The sequence below is a fragment of the Corylus avellana genome, chromosome 3 (assembly GCF_965113065.1).
Source record: "Corylus avellana chromosome 3, dhCorAvel1.hap1.2, whole genome shotgun sequence".
NCBI classification, from domain to species: domain Eukaryota; kingdom Viridiplantae; phylum Streptophyta; class Magnoliopsida; order Fagales; family Betulaceae; genus Corylus; species Corylus avellana.
The window spans coordinates 23,096,867-23,113,308 of NC_142492.1; positions in this window are offsets into that span (position 1 = coordinate 23,096,867).

The following is a 16,442-nucleotide window of genomic DNA, read 5'->3' on the forward strand; positions in this document are numbered from 1 at the left end:
ATAATGATGACAATGTTTGTGGGTATCATTCCTGGAAAACCCTCACGAGACTTCACTCGTCCTCTAGGGAATGCCTAGGGGTTTAAAAGACTTGTTGCATATGCTAAATGCAATCGTATATCCCACGAAAGATAGATTTATCTTTTTGTTTTTCAGTTTATTTTCTGTTTTGTATTGCTAAGGGACTAGCAATATGTAAGTTTGGGGGTGTGATAAGCGTCGAATGTTGCACATTCAAGCCCCTTAATTTGCATATGTTAATTCCTTAGCATTGTTATTTGTTTGATTTTGTTTTGTTTTTGTGTTTTCAGGTTATAAATAAAGATGCAATTAATTCCATTGATTTTGGGCTTAAAAGCACACATTGAGATGATTAAGCGTAGCCAATCATAACAGAGGACTTATATGTTGTGGTTAAGTTTAATCAAATAAAAGAAGGGATTAATTCGGAATTTCTCAAATTGGAGTCAAAATCGGATTGGATTCAATTTTGGATTCTGCATACGTCTCGGTATTTTGGCCATAACTTTCAGCTCAAATATCAGATTGAGGTGATTCAAGCGGCACTGGAAATCTAACTCAAATTTCTACAAATCATTGTGAAATAGCATTTTCCTAATTCGGAGCGTTTCATTGCCAAAATTGCCCCGTAAGATAGGAACGCAATTCTGGGCGAATCCTATTCCGATTTGGACTTAGGTTTTCTTTATCATAATTGGACTTGGACTTAAATCTCCGAAATTTATAGGATTCCTAGGGCTTCTAGGACTCTCCTAAGCCCTATAAATAGGCCTCTAAGCATTGAGAAAAAACACACCGCTTCTAGAGCAAAAATTCAGTAAAATTGTCTTTGGAGCTTAGGAGATCATGAGCGGCTAAACCCCTTCGTGGGGTGTTGATGTAACCCTATCCAAGCACAATGGTTTGATTGTATTTAATTTCTAGATTTTTAATTTATGCATGTTGATTGTATAACTATGAGGATTGCTACAATTGATTTATGTTCTTCATATTAAATGCAATTGTTCTTAAATTTCAATATTAATACTTGTGAAATTCTTCTCTTGTCTTAGAAAGTATTTTATTTTTATTGAAATCAAATCATTCTTGTTTTCTGTGATTATGAGGATGATGGTTATACAATGGGTTTAATTGACATATGATCAATAGGATTTGATAGGCCATGCCTAGGGAAGACGGATTGTACTACACCCTAGTTTAGTGTAATTTAGGTAGACAATCCGTGCCAACCGAAGATGGGTTACACTTATTCATTGATTGTATGTATCATTTTAAAGAATTTGATAATTTATACCTAGGGAAGACGGGTCGTACCGCATCTTAGTGGTTAGGTGGACGATCCGTGCCAACCGAAGATAGATTATGCTTATTCTTTAATAAGGTAGTTTCTTGTTTATTTATAACATGTATAGAATGAATTTCTGGGAATAATTATAATTAGTCATTGTTGTGCGGATAGAGGTGAAGTCAATACCCTACACTCTCTCTCTTATTTTAAATCTCTTTTATTTTCATGCACTCTAGTTTTAAAGAAAATCAAAACAAATCTCTTTTTAATTAAGTTAATTTTAATCTTTTAAATTTTGATAATAAAACCCCTGCAGTCCTTGAGGTTCGACACCCTCTTTATAGCCGTATCCTACAAAGATTCGTCCTATTGCGAGTGGTAATTTTATTATTGATATTTTTGGTCACAAAAATACCACATCAGTCGCCCAGCAGTGGAAGAACGTATGGAATATGAAGGGATCTCCAGTAGTGAAGACTTTCTTATGGCAAGCTTCAAATGATATTCTACCTACTCAACACAATCTCTATAAGAAAGGTATTATTTCCAATCCATTGTGTCCTATTTGTGGTCTGGTTAGTGAGACAGCTGGGCATATTTTGTGGAATTGTTCTTCAGCAAGTGATGTATGGCTTGAGTGGTTAAAGTCCATTCATAAATGCTCCCTATTGGATGAATCTTTTGTCAATATTCTGGACATGTTGTGACAAAGATTGGAGGTTGACCAATTACAGTTGGTTGCTGTGACAGCATGGCTTATTTGGCTAAGAAGGAACAAATGGGTGTTTGAAGGTGTCTTTCAATCTCCATCAGAGGTGTTCCAAATGGCTCATGATCAATTGGAAGCATTCATGGTAGCAGACCAAGGGAGAAGATGTCAGGTGAATCAATCAATACCAATGGTAGTACAGTGCTAGAAAAAACCTCCTTTTGGTGTAGTTAAATTCAATTGGGATGCTGCAATTGATAAAGAAGGGCAGAAGATGGGGGTAGGAATTATTGCTCGTGATCACTATGGTCAGATTCAGGCTACCTTTGTGTCGACAAGGCAATTCATAATGGATCCTTCCACTGCTGAAGCTTTGGCAACATGGAAAATGGCTGAGCTTTGTGTGAGATTGGGCTTTAATGAAGTTGTTTTAGAAGGTGACTCACTAGAAGTAGTCCAAGCTTTGAGTAAGGATGAATGTACGTGGGGGAAATATGGAAATTTGATTAATGATGCAAAAATATTATTACAGCAAGTTCATAGCTGGAAAGCTTGTCATATGAAACGTACGGCTAATGAGGTTGCTCATAGGCTTGCAAGGTTGGCACTTTCTAATTGTGAGGAGAGACTGTTGAGAGAGGACTACCCTTTGTGTGTCCAAGATATTGTACTTGCTGAAGCTTTGTCTGATTAATGATATTTGATATCTTTTCAAAAAAAAAAAAAAAATATGATTAGAGCCACGTCCATTTATGTGACTTTTTTTTTGTTTTCTTTAACGATGCTGAGAATAGTTTCAATCAGGTCGTAGTGTAAACTATGTGTTTTGTACCCTCCAATAAAAAACAAACATCTCAACTTAAAATACCAACAAATAATATAATCATTCACCCCAAATAATTTTTTTTTCTTAACAAAATACTCATTGATAAACTTATCGAAGTCACTGTCTTGGTTAGTTTTGGAGACTTTAGTGTTGAGGGCTTAGAGGTGAGTAACAAGCTTTGGGTTAAAACAAATTAAAAAGTCTATAGGATTGATTTTAATTAAAAATACATTGTATTTTTATCTTTATTGTTTTTGTGTTTTACCTAATGTGTCAAACTTCTATTGAAAAGTATAAAATGAAGTTTTGAGCTCTCTAAGGTGTCTGGCAGTGGAGCAATGTTGTAGTAAATACAACATATAAAGCAAACAACACAATTAGATTTCCATTGTTCTCTGCAACTGATACCTCCAGCTCTTTCCATATCCTGGATTTTCTTCACTGCATAGCACCATCAATAAGGAAGATTAGGGATAAACCATTTGTCTCGTTTGATGCACATGGTAGAAGTGGTATGTTGGTTAGCTGGGTTTCCCTACAAAGTATAAATAGTCACTGTGCATTACAATTTTCTCATAATGGACTCTTGGTATTGTATGGGTTTGTTTTGATGCGAATAAACTTACTATTAGATTTCCATTGTTCTCTGCAACTGATACCTCCAGCTCTTCTCCATATCCTGGATTTTCTTCACTGCATAGCACCATCAATAAGGAAGATTAGGGATAAACCATTTGTCTCGTTTGATGCACATGGTAGAAGTGGTATGTTGGTTAGCTGGGTTTCCCTACAAAGTATAAATAGTCACTGTGCATTACTATTTTCTAAGAATAGACTCTTGGTATTGTATGGGTTTGTTTTGATGCGAATAAACTTACTATTAGATTTCCATTTTTCTCTGCAACTGATACCTCTAGCGCTTCTCCATATCCTGGATTTTCTTCACTGCATAGCACCATCAATAAGCAAGATTAGGGATAAACCATTTGTCTCATTTGATGCACATGGTAGAAGTGGTATGTTGGTTAGCTGGGTTTGCCTACAAAGTATAAATAGTCACTGTGCATTACTATTTTCTAAGAATGGACTCTTGGTATTGTATGGGTTTGTTTTGATGCGAATAAACTTACTCTTCGCACTTATTTATTTATTTATTTGTCACACATATTCAACCGCATGGTGTACTAAAAGATTTTTTTTTTTTTTTAAAAAAAAAACTAATTAAAAAATCAATTAAAACATGTTGTCAATTAATATAAAATAAATGAGAAAACTCTTGAGAAATATTGGAGATCGCATGTCGATAAAATTCTTATTTCATAAACTTTTATTTGAGTAGGATTAATTCATATATCTTTCTTGACATTTAATAAAGAGGACTACTAGAGAGCCAAACAAATGAACCCAGAAAATTTTATAAACTGACGTGACAAACCGTAAGTAGCAGACAAGAAAAAGAAAATTGCATTTTTTTTATTTAAAAACTCTTGCCGATCAGTTTGGTAAATTTTTTGGGTTTATTTGTTTGGTTCCCTAGCTCTAGTCTTTAATAAAACATAAAGCATATCATATAATCTCAAGTTTTAACACGTGAGTATGATGGAATAAGGTTTTGGTTATCTTTTTCAATACAATACGAAAAAGAAGTCACCACTTTTGCAACACATAAATTACCAATCATCTTTCTTAGATTTAAATTGTTGAAAAAAACAAAAACAAAAACAAAAACAGAGAATACAGTTGATTTTGTCAAACTACATAGGATAGGCAAACACTGACAAAATTGTCTTCTAAAATATCGATCTAGAAATAATTTTTATTAGAAAAATATGTATCATGTTATATTTTCTTTAAGAATAAATATAATATAACACGTGTAGGTTTAAAAACAAAAACCATTTAACTTATTATTTATTCAAAAAAAAAAAAAAAACTTATTATTTATCTTACTATATCAAAAGTTACAATTCTTAAATATCTCTAAAATTAAATAAAACTTTCTTCAGGGCAATATTCATTCAAACAACAATTGATCCTTCCCGATAAATGAATTCTTATAAGAATTACTTATTTAAAAGCTTATAAACCTTACTACGGCACAATATTTCCTTTTATAATTAAGAAAAAAGGTCACATACTCATTTTTTTTAGAAAGAAGATGTCACATTCATTGATAAACGAGCACAAAGCTCTGAAGCAACCATAGCCAAAATTACGAGGTTACAAGCGTCAAAGATGACGTATTACATTCTAGACTCAGACAAAATTTGTTAACTTATGACTAATTTTGAAATTAAACAGCAGTTCTGCGCCAAACAGACTCAAACCAATATATAAATAGCTCTTATTCCTCGGCATTGAGGGCAGAGAACCCCAAGCCAAAACTCATCATCTTCGACCCGAAAGCCAGGATAACGTTCACATCCACCACCCAAATGTCTGGACCAAATCAATTATCCCAAAGGACATCAAGCGGGCAGATCGAGAGAGAGGACTGAGCATTATTACAAGCAAAAACAAAACTGATACAGGGAAACAAAACAGCACAAAAAGAACAAAAAATGGAAAGCCATACAAAATTACAGGGAAATAAAAAAAAAATTAAAAAAAAAAAAGAAAAAAAAAAAGCACACTGAGAGGATGACACCAGTCGGAAAGAAGATCTGATCGTGTGCTCGCTGGAAACCGAAAACGGAAGGGGGCGTTGGAAGCTCATCGCGGTGGGGGGCGCGATAAAAAGGCCCAGTAGAGGACGGTGGGCGGCGGAGCAGGCGCGGAGGAGATCGGTGGCGCCCTCAAACGGAGGGGAAAGTTTGAGTGAAGCCCCATGAGCATCACCCACAAAGAGTACCTAAACAAGCAGAAACAACAAAAGCAAACACAAACTCTAGCGAAAACAAGAAAATGGGAGAATATAAGGAAATAAAACATAGAAACAAGAAACCCAAAATAGAAACCACGTTGGGGAGGAAGGTTGTCGGGGAAAAATGGCCGGAACGCGAAGAACTCGAACGGAGCTGAAGAGGACAGGTAGAGGGCCAAGCATCGACGTGGTTCGGCAAGGGCAGTAGATCGGGCAAAGAACAGCCGATCCAAAAGCCTAGAGCGAAAAAAAAGGGGACCAAAGGAGGGGGAAGAGGCAGAGAGGAATGGAAAGGAAAAAATCACCCAAAGAGCTAGGGGCATCAGGTAAATAGGCTAGCTCGCTAATAGAAAGCAGGCGATGGGAGGGGAGGGAGGAGGTAGAAGAGGGAGAGGGGAGGAGGGCTGGAGGGGGAGAACAAAGGTTCTCCCCCTCCGATGGCGCTCTCTGCTAGAGATGAAACCCTAGCAAGGAGGGGAGGGGGAAAGACGGATATGATTAAAAAGTCACCTACTCATGATTTTGTTAGAATGTGTTATATCTTCCATATATTATGCATTTGGTTGATGTTAAAATATTTTCTATTTACGGGTTAATTGTAATCAAATATTGGGATTGTAATCAAATCAAGGAGATTTAATTGCCACACTTGTATATACTTGTTACCCTATAAATAAAAACATTTGTATTGTAGACAAACAAGTCAATAAGCACATTTTAGCCCATGGGCTATTCCGAGTGGCGAACGTATGTATCTTACTTTATCAAAATTTTACCATTTTATAACAACCCTCCATTTAAATAAAACTTTCTTTAAGGCAATGATGTAAAACATATCAATTTTTTGCTGCATAAGCATTGAATCAATACGTTTTTCACATTAAAAGCAAGTCATGTATGTTACTATGATCAAGTCAATCTATTCTATTTGCCTCGAATGTCTCTTCATAGTTTACAAAACTTAATTTCTTCTGTAATATTTTTTTTTCTATGAACATAAGCTTTTGACAATTATCTTAATATAACGTGTCTTTGTAGAGAATTCAAACTTCATATTTTCTTGTGTGGCATGTTTGCCATGCATTTTGAGCTAGCATTTCAAAACCTTGTAAATTGGTGCATTGATATAATATATCATAATTATTTGATAGTCATTTTTCACTTGTTTGCATAAAATAATTGAACTCTTAAAAGAATAATTTAATTTTGCTAAAAGTCACACTTTAAACATTAATATTATCATGACCTTTTGCTCTAACCAAAACTTTACTATAGAAAGGTTATACTTCTGAAAATAAGAGCTATTAAATAACAATTTTTTGGTAAAATTATTTTAGGAATAAGTCAATTCAAAACTTTTTAAAATTTGGTCTAACCAAAAGCCACTTGACTTGCATATAAATGTAATTGTTTAAGCCTTAATTATCATTTTCAATTAAACTTAAAATAATAAAGTTTATAAATTTTCAGAAAAATAATGGTTGCAAAATGTGTTAGAAAACTTATGTTAGTGATGATGGAACTGCTTGTCCTTATTTTCCTAAATGTGCAAGTCAATGAATGTGCCCCTATCTCATTCTTTCCGTCTCCACCTCCCGTGTTGCCTCCTTATTCCTTTGAACTTGATTATTATGGCTCAATCTACAAATGCCTTAAAAGCGAAGTTGAACATTAATGTGCAAGTATTAAAAGCACATGGTCATTTCCTGACTTTGAATATGAAACTTGTATTTCTATTGCTTTTGAATATTGCTTAGATAATATCGAGAATAAAGAACGCCCATTATTATTTTATATCATTAGACGTTGCATCAAAACCAATTGCCACCCAAAATTGAATATTATAGCGGGTCATCGCAGAAGTGCCCGTTATGTTAGTTGTTTATTGGAATGTTATGAAAAACATATCATCTCCGGTGGGTTCATTTAGGGAGGAGGGATGGATTCTTTTTTTTTTTTGTCTCCTGTTTTTGGTCCCCATCACCAGTTTCAGCAGCAGCCACGCCACCCCCTCCACTTTGTCAACTCGCCGCCTCATCCGGCTGTCGCCTTTTCCTTTGTTCTAGTCGACTTGGGGGTTTTAAATCCGGTCTAATCTAAGCTAGATCTGTTCCTTTCGGGCTTGCCAGGCCAACGATTCGCCTCTCCCCCGCCTTTTCTAGCCTCTCCACCACTTGTAGCCGCCCTCCTCGTCGCAACACTGCCACCACGCGCCAGTACGTGGCCTACACGTGCCAAGGTGGGAGCTTCACTCTCTTGTGCGTGCTCCACACGCATGGTTGTTGCTTCGCTTCCACCGATGCTGCTGTCTGCTGGTTTTGTATTTTTATGTATTTTAATTTATTTTTGGCAGTTTCTTTGTAACTTATTTGAATAAAGATTGTCCAGACCCTTGGGTTGTGGATGTGAACAGTTTTTCGGCTTTCAGGTTAAGGAAAATGAGTTTCAGCATTGGGTTTTCTACTCCCAGGGCCGAGGAATATGAGTTACCTATGCATTGAGTTGAGTTTGTCTAGAACAGATCTGTTATTACAACTGAAGACTAGTCATGAGTTAGCGGATATTAATGTCATAGATAGGTCTTGAATATCAAATTGTTATGTATATATTTATGACTTGTAACCTCGTAACTTCGGCTATAATTTTCTAAGAGCTTTTGTTATGTGATGTAAGAGCTTTATGCTCATGATCCTTCATTAATTAATGTTGTTGGACTGATTTCCCCTTCAAAGGAAAAAAAAAAAAAAAAAAAAAAAAAAAAAAAAAAAAAAAAAACCCTTCAGATGCCATTTATACTTCGAGTCCTTGAGTTCCAATTTTTTATTTGGTAACGAGTTTCTAACTACTCTTTCTCTCTAAGTGTCTCTCTTAATTGAAGTAATGTACATCAAGATCCTCGAAAATTATTAGCTAATCCTACCTTGCGGATTTTCTATAATATCAACCATTGTTTTTAAATTAAATTGTTGAGTTTTTATCATATTGATGTTTATTTATTTTAAAATATAATAAATAATAAGATGATAAATGTTAAGTTGATAGATGTGATAAATGCTGATATGGCAAGTTCCAAACCATTTAATTTGAAGGGTTAAATACACTGAAGTCCCTTGAATTATCAACCATTTTCAAAAAAGTCAACTAATAGGTTACAAGTGTAACATTTGGATACATCAAACTATCATTTTTATTGCAATTAAGCAACTTTTATGTAATTCTTCCAAAAATACCCCTATCTTCTTAAAAAAAAAAAAAATTTAAAAAACTAAAATCAAAAATCAAAATTCCATGTAAATTCTTTCTATACAATCGAACCTTACTCTATGTATTTTATATTTAATTTAATTTAATTTTTTATATAAATTCATTTATTTATTTTTTAAGGAAAGTAGTGGTATTTTTGGAAGAATGACAAAAAAGTAGCTTAATTGCAACAAAATTATAGTTTGATGTATCTAAGTATCACAATTGTGGGTTCAAGAGACTTTTTTGAAAATAGCTAATAATTATGGGGGCTTAAGTGTATTTAACCTTAATTAAAAAATATTTGTTGAAATTGGGAGAAAGTTACATGATGGATTACCCTACGAATTACATAATAGCAAGAGATGGTTCATTATCAATTTATATGTTTTCATTCATCACAAATTATGTTACAAGAATCTTAACATGTATTAAAAGTTGATATTCATACACCTTTGCTAATTTATGGAACATTTAATTAATAATTCCAATACCTATAGTAATGCCAAATAAATTTTCACCATTTTCACAACCAATGATTTCCACTAGTAATCTTTTAAATAAACATATTATTATAGTGTGATACTATGATCTAAACTAGGGTTAAGAAATCCTTAATTATGACTTAAGGATCAATAATAAGCAAGGTTTGGCATGAAATTAGAGAAAATAAGTCTAGTTTGACACTTGGACCCACTACAAAAAAGAGAGGATTTTTTGATGTGTTTATTGTAACACACATTTTGCCACGTCACTGATTACTGACGTGGTAATTACTGTCACGTCAAAAAAAACTTTATTGACGTGTCATAATTTCACACGTCAAAAATTAATTAATTAATAATCTTAATTATTTGTTTTTTTAAAAAAATATTAGATAACAAAATTTAATTGGTACCTATATTAGGTAACAAAATAAAATTGAAATATATATATAATTATACCTGATTCAAAACTTAATTAATGGTACCTAAATTAGGTAACAAAATTTAATTGGTATATGTATAATTTTTTTTTTTTTGAAAGAAATTGAAGTAGCTTCATTAATTAGCTCAAATTGATAGGTACACCTTGCTCAAAGGCAAGAAGATCTTTAATACAATCCGGTGTGTCAGTGAACCACTCATTTTCCATGCATTGTTTTGATGCCCTTCTTGCTAAGACGTGAGCTAGTTGGTTTGCTTCTCTTGTCACATTTAGCGTCTTCCAATGAGAAAAGGATCGGGTTGCTGTCCTAATAGCCTCAATAATATGGTCCTTATTTCTCCAGTCAGGTTCATTTGATGTCACCGCTTGCACCACCACCTTCGCATCACCAACAAACTGAATCCAATCATGGCCCATTCTGCTGCAAAAACGGATGGTTTCCAGAGTAGCTAACGCCTCAAGAGTTGTTGGGTCTAAACCTCCCAACCGAGAAGAGCACTTTGCCGCTATCATTTGCCTTGTATAGTCCCTTAGGATCACCCCCAGTCCCCACCTTCCTTGCTGCTTATTGATCGACGCGTCCCAATTTGCCATTATCCAGCCCATCGGCCGTGCCTCCCACTGTATGGATCTCACCGTGCTGCTTGTAAGTCCTCCCTCCACGTGAGCTGCGTGATATTCCAGAATAGCTTCCGTAGCAAACTTTACCACCGCTACTGGAGAGGCAAAATGACCTCTATGGACAACTTCATTTCGCCTTAACCACAGTCTCCTTGCTATGCCTGCAAACTGGAGGATTTCCTCCCTGTCACACCTTGCAAACATTTCCTCGGCCACTTGTAAGAAAATCCGATCATGGAAAGAGCTTTTCTGGAATATTCTTTCCTCTATGCCCAAGACATCCGCAGTTGAGGGGCAATTCCAAAGGACATGGGCCGCCATTTCATCTTCTAACTCACAGATTAGGCACTTTGGGTTCACAATAATTTTGTGCCTGTATAGGTTGGCTCTAGTCGGAAGGATTTCGTGACAGGCCCTCCATAGAAAGTTCTTTTCCACATTTGGGATCGACAGTTTCCACAACTTTTCCCAAATTGCACTAGGCTAACCCCTATGGGAACTTTCAGCTTGAGTCGCCTTTTCCACCTCTTTTTGCATATAATAAGCGCTACAAAATGAGAAAACCCCCTTGGCCGTACCCCGCCATACAAGGACATCATCTTGCCGTGAGCCACTGAGTGGTGAAGAGAGGATGAGTTGGGACTCCTCATGTGAGAAAATCTGATTCACCAAAGCCTGATTCCACCTTAGTGTCGCATTGTCCAAAAGTTCGCTAATTGTGGTTGTATGAGCTAAAAGAGACGGTGGGGATTGAATCTTAAAAGAGTGAGGTTGGGGAATCCACCTATCTTGCCCAATACGTATTTTTTCACCACACCACACTCTCCATATTAACCCTTTTCGAAGCAAACCGCACGAGCTTTGTATGCTTCGCCACGCAAACGACGGTTTTCTTCCTAATTGGGCTTCCAAAATATAACATTCTGAAAAATACTTGGCTTTCATAATTTTTGCAATAAGGCTCTCCGGCACCTTCTTTATCCTCCAACATTGCTTTGCCAAAAGGGCTGTATTAAAGCAAGTGAAATCTCAAAAACCCATGCCCCCACGCCTTTTTGAAAGCCCCATTTGGCTCCAACTCATCCAAGTGATCCGTTTGTCATTCTCCTTTTGACCCCACCAAAACTTTTGCATTAGTGAGTTTATCTCCGAACATAGTGATTTCGGAAGATGAAACACACTCATACAATAAGTTGGAATAGCTTGTATGACCGCCTTCAAAAGGATCTCTTTCCTAGCTTGAGACAGGAATTTCAACTTCCAATCTTTTAATCGCTTACTAACCCTGTCAATAATACTTCGAAAAGCTAATGTTCTCGACTTACCCACTAAGGCGGTAAGTCCCAAATAGGTGTCATATCTTTGTGAGGCTGGTATTTCTACAAGTTCAAACACTTGATCTTTGTCGGCCGGCAGAGTGTTGTTATTAAAAAAGATTGCCGTCTTATCTTGGTTCAATTTTTGTCCCGAGGCCGCTTTGTACACTCTTAAAATACTTGTCAAGTTGCTCCATTGTACAATATTTGCCCTGCAAAACAATAAACTATCATCGGCAAAAAATAGGTGGCTAACATGGGGATCTCTTTTGGAAGAGGGGACCCCCATCAACAACCCATCACTATTTGCCTTAGTCAACAACGAACTCAGCGCCTCGGCACAAAACAAAAACAAATAAGGTGATATGGGGTCTCCCTGTCAAATACCCCTAGATGGGGTAATACTTCCACATGGCGTCCCATTCACCAGAATTGCGTACTTCGTAGAGGAAATACACATCATAATCAAATTAATCCACCTATATCAAACCCCATACGCGGCATGACGACCTCCAAAAACCTCCACTCCACCCTGTCATAGGCCATGCTCATATCAAGCTTGACCGACATAAATTCCTTTTTCCCCTTCATACTGGTGTGCATAGTATGAAGCGTCTCATATGCGGCTAATATGTTGTCCGAAATCAGGCGACCCGAGATGAAAGCACTTTGTGTTGAGAAAATAATATGAGGAAGGACCTTTTTCATTCTATTAGCCAGCACCTTAGAAAGCAGTTTATAAATTACATTGCACAAACTTATGGGTCTAAACTCCGTCACACACGACGGGTTTTTAACTTTTGGGATAAGCATAATATAAGTCAAATTTAAATCTGCAAGCATTATTCTAGAATTTAGGATATCAATCACCACGTTACATAGCTCATCCCCCATAGTGCTCCAATGCTTTTGGAAAAAACCAGCTGTGAAGCCATCCGGACCCAGGGCTTTGATAGGACTCATTTGAAGGAGAGCATCACTTATTTCACCTTTTGAGAATTCTTTAAGTAGGTCTGCATTCATATCTCATGACCCTCAAGTTAATGTGTTGGAGGCATTGCTCCATATCCCCAACGTCCCCAACAAAAAATAAGTTCGAGAAATATGTAACAAATGCCCAGTCCACCTTCTCTGGAGTACCTCACACCTGCCTTGTGTCATCCATTATTTCACCAATAAAATTTTTCCTCCTCCTTGCATTAGCACATTCATGAAAATAATGTGTATTTCTATCCCCATGTTTAAGCCATGCAATTTTTGCTCTCTGACTCCAGCGGACATCCTCTTAGTCAATCAGAATTTGTAACTCCTTCATCAACTTTTTTCCCTCCATACCCGAAGATCCCCTTCTCTCCCTTGGAGAGTCAATAGTTTCTTCTTTATTCGGTTGATGGTGCCCAAGGGGTCTCGCCGAGTCTGATGCCATTGCAGAAAATAATTTTTACAACAACTTAATTTTGCCTCCAAGCTTTCCCACAAACCGTCCTGCAGTGAAGCTTCTCCTCATGCACGTTTAACCACTTTACCATATTCCTCTTCAAGGGCCCAGCTAGCTTCATACCTGAAAATTGGACCCTTTCTTCTCATCCCAGATTTTCCATCTAGTTGCAGAAACACTGGGAGATGGTCCAATCCCAAAGCAAACTTGATAAGTGCCAAATATTGCATATTTGGACCCCTTTATTTACATTAGTTAATCCTTTAACTGTGTCGTTATTTAATATTTTGTGTTAGTTTTATGTTTTTAGTGTTTTGTAGGTCATTAAAGAAAAACTACAGCTTTAAAGGGGAAAATGCAAAGTTTGGAAGAAAGCATACTTTGAGAAGACCTAGATGATGTGGTTAAGTTTAACCAAATCCAAGAAAAAGGTTAAATCGGATTAAAGATCATATTGGATAAGATTTCAAATTGGATTCAAATTTAGATTCTGTACATGTCTCAATATTTTGATCATAACTTTCTGTTCAAATATCTGATTGAAGTGATTCAAATGGCATTGGAAAGCTAACTCAAAATAATACAATTTGTTGTGAAATAGGATTTTCCTAATTCAGACGGTTACTATGCCAAAATCGCCCTGCAATTAAAGGACACAAATCTGGACGAATCCTATTCCAATTTCAGACTTCTATTTTGACTGGGAGACAGACCTCCGAATTATCTAGGTTTAATAGGGCTTCTAGGACTTTCCTAAGCCTATAAATAGACTTCTTTGCATTCAAGAAAGGGGAGATAGAGAATTCCAGAGAGCAAAATTCTGCAGTTTTTCTCTTTTTAGTTTAGGTTTTCTTTAGATTTATGTTTTATTTTTATGTGGAACTAAATTCCCAACTAAGGTTGGGGATGAAGCATCACCGATGAAGAACATCAATACTTTCATGTAAGTCTTTATTTATCTGATTTTATTGGCTTTAATATTTCAATTGTTTTACTTCTTTTCAATGTGTAGAATGATTCTTGGATATCTTTTGTAATTCAAGGATACATTTGATAATTTAAGATAATTTCACATAATTGATTGCTTGATTTTATTTGCCTAAATAATTGGATATCTCTTGTGATTTGTTTTACGGATATATTTGGTGTTTCAATTAAGATTGGATATCTTTTGTGATTTACGGATACATCTGATGATTTAATTGATATTGAATTCTTCTTGTGATTTGTGCAATGAATGGATACATGAGATGATTTTGATTAATTGTTTGAAGTATAGTAAAATATATTTAAGATTTTAATTATGAGAACTTCCGATTAATATTGATAAACATAGAAGTATGTTGTTATGATTCGGTGAGTGTGAATTCCCAAACCTGAGTATTTTATCTCTTAGTTTATTTTAATTAGTTTATGTTTGTTTTCTAATTTTTAAAAACAAAAATTCAAAACCCTTTTGGAACTAGATTAGGATTTAATTAGTTTAGATATAAATTGCTCTTTCAAAAATACAATTCTCTGTGGGTTTGACCTCGCACTTGCAATCCATTATATTGCAAACGATTCGTGCACTTGCGAGTATATTAAAATTTGCACAACAAAACTCCACCCTTAATTCAGCTTCAGGAAAAAGATCCCTCCACTCCTGATTTGCCACCCTCTATCAAGCCTTTCTTTTATGAAATCCGCATCATCCCGACAATTATTCCAGATGTATTTAGGCCCCAAGAATCCTAAATCCATTAAATCGCACTCCTCCAAGGCTTGCTGGAAATCCCACATATGCCTCCCGCTTCTTGTGTTCCCACCCCATTTTTCGAATGGAAATAAAATTTCATTGAAGTCCCCAATGCATACCCAAGGTAAGGGTGAAAAACGTGCCAAAATTTTTAGCAAGCACCATGATTCATGACGTTTACCCACTTCAGGTTGGCCATAACAGCCAGTAAACTTCCATGGCATACAATTCGGTCGATCTCGAATCACGCCATTGATATGATGCTAATTATAATTTTGTATTTCTACAATGATCTCCTCACCCCAAAGCAACGCCAATCCACCACTCCTACCAATACAGTCCACCACAAATAATTCATTGTATTCAAGTTTACATCTAATTTGCTCCATTTTATTATGACGGAGCTTGGTTTTCATAAGGAAAACCAAAGTGGGTCTCTTCTTCTTTACCAAACGGCTCAGGGGTTCCCAAGCCCCCGACAGTTCCAACTGAGAATCGTCATTGCGGTCGATGGGGCTGTCCTGCAGCCTCCACCACTCCCGATCCAAAAACATTTGTCACGTTACCACTAAGTTTCCGTCCCTTCTCGACAATTCGACCTTCCCCCCCATGTCCCTTTCTTTTTTTAGAAACTAGTGCATCATCCTCTTCCCCATACTTTCTTTTCCAAGTAACTAGAGCATTTTCAGGATTACGAGTTGCTTCTTGGGCAACTTTGATTGTCTGGGCCACATCTGCAATCAATGGGCCAGGGTAAATAGATCTGCCTGGGCTATACTTCTGGCCCAAATTCTCTTTCTTTTTTTCCCTGGACATAAAGACTCCCTTATTACCCTTTATCACATGAGAGTTAATATGTTCAAAAGAATTTTGAAATTCCCCCTCCCGCTCACTGTTATCGCCTAAGAAGGAAATATCCTTATGCGACACCCATGATTCACTCCCACGTTTTATACCGTGATCACTTCCCTGTAACTCCGAATCTACTCCAATATTTCCTCCCCCAAATCCGTCTGTTTTTGCCATATCCCCCATATGATGAGCGCCATCATTAAACCTGTGATCCTTACCATTGATTCTACTACCTTTCTGAAAAAATTTTCCCGGCTGGCTTGTCGAAATCTCTTTGCCGGACGCATCCATCCCTCTTGTTGTCTCCGGTTTAGAACTCTTCAGATCGTGATTCCGCATACTTGCATGGATAGACCTTGCCTGTCCCGATCTGAACCCATGCCTCTCTAAATTTTGATCACTTCTCTGAGTTGGTGACGACGCCCTCAGTCCCGGACCAAACTTGGCAGGCTCCATATTTCTCATGCTACTTTTCTTCTGACACCCCCCTCCCATGTCGGATAACGCCACAATGGAAACAATACTTCAGGAGCCTTTCATATTGGAGAGCGATCCATGTTAATTCCCCTTCTAGCTTCAGCTTGCGTCCCCTGGAAAGAG